A 1,974-nucleotide genomic window follows, 5' to 3' on the forward strand; every position below is an offset into this window, starting at 1 on the left:
GGTTTTGGTTTTGGTTTAGTTCTTCCATGTTGGGTTCATTGTCAGGCTCCAGCTTGTGGAAAGATGTCTGCTAGCAACTTAAATACTATATTCTTCCAGGATCAAGTACAGAGACAAAAATAAATCTTTCAACAGAGCAATCAGTGAGGCAGAGACATAGAATAGGCTAATTAGCCAGGTCTAAGTTGTGTGTCCACTGCCAGGACCCGTGATAGAGTGAACTTCACCCATACCACCTAAGTGAGAGGTAGGGCCAGGTGGGTCCCAAAAGAGAAATGCAGGTGCTTTTACCAAAAAGAGTAGGAAATATTCCATACAGACTATGATTGCTAATGTTGTTTCTAATTTCAAAGTTTAAAAATGACTCCGTAATTTAAAAAAAAAAAAAAAAAACTTAGATGTTCCATGTTCAAGACTACACAGACAAATTATCCAGGCCCTTTATAACAAAGACTTTTCAAAACAAGTGAAACGGCTACATAGATGACAATTTGTGGGTCCTAGAGCTTCAAAGAAAGGATATAGAAATATATCAAATACTGATGAGTGGAAGAAACAACAAAAACTGAATAAGGAGAGGTGAACTGCTAATCAGCATGGGGCAGCCATTTTGAATTACTGTAAGCAGGGTCCCAATCAGAGCAGGAACCAGATAACTAGCTCCACTTGTCCAGGACTGCACCAGCACCAAGGCAAACAAAGAGGTGTGTCCTCCCCCCTCACCTTGCAGAATCTCCCAGTGACATGGAACTACTTACCACTAGCCACACTGCAGCCAGTCAAACACTCCCCACTGCCAGTACTATGCTTTTTAAATTTATTGAAATTTTTTCTATAAGGCATCTCTTTAGTAGTCCCCACACTAATTCCCTCTAGCATCTTAGTGTACCTAACAACAACAACAGCAACTACAATGGTTAGCTGATCTTTGACAAAGGACCAAAAACCATTAAATGGGGAAGAGATAGTCTCTAACAAATGGTACTTGCAAAACTGGACATCCATTTTGTAAATGAAAATGAAACAAGATCCATATCTCACATCATATACAAAAACTATCTCAAGATGGATGAAATACCTAATTGTAAAACCCCAAACCATAAAAATCATCAAAGAAAAAAATAGAGCAAACTAAGGAACCATAATACATGGCATCATTACACTATCAAACATAACTAAAAACATACAAACAGCAAAAGACAAACTAGATGACTGGGACCTCCTAAAAATTAAATATTTACCAAAAGACTTTGTAAAAAGAGAGCCTATGAAATGGGAAACAAAATGCCAATGGTATATCAGAAAAAAGACTGATCTCCAAAATTTACAGAAAATTTTAGCACCTCAACAACAACAATCAATTCAATTAAAAAATGGGCAGAGGACATAAACAGACAATTCACCAAATAAGACATTCAGGTGGTGACAAACACTTGAAGAAATACTTGTAATTATTAGCCATTTGTTGTTTTTAGGTGCCATTGAGTAGGCTCCAACTCTTAGCAACCCTTTATGTACAACAGAACAAAACACTGCCCAGTCCTGTGCCAGCATCACAATGCTTGTTATACCTGAGTCCATCATTGCAGGCAGTGTGGCAATCCATCTAGTTGAGATTCTTCCCCTTTTTCACTGACTCCACTTTACCAAATATATCCTTCTCCAGGGAAGGATCCTTTCTGTCAACATGGTTCAAGTAGGTGAGAAGAATCCTGTTTACTCTTGCTTCCAAGGAGCATTCTGGCTGCACATCTTCCAGGACAGATTTCTTTATTCTTCTGGCAGTCCATGGTATTTTTAGTTTTCCTTGCCCACACAGTTCAAAATCATCAACTCTTCTTCAGTCTTTCTTATTCATTGTCCAGCTTTCATATGCATATGAAATGACTAAAAATACCAGGGGTTGAGTTAGGTGCATCTTAGTCTTCAAAGTGACATCTTTTCTTCTTAGCACTTTCAAGAGATCTGTCTAGA

This window comes from Orycteropus afer, unplaced genomic scaffold (assembly GCF_000298275.1).
Source record: "Orycteropus afer afer isolate SDZICR_OR568_19922 unplaced genomic scaffold, OryAfe1.0 scaffold00191, whole genome shotgun sequence".
In the NCBI taxonomy this organism is placed as follows: Eukaryota; Metazoa; Chordata; class Mammalia; order Tubulidentata; family Orycteropodidae; genus Orycteropus; species Orycteropus afer.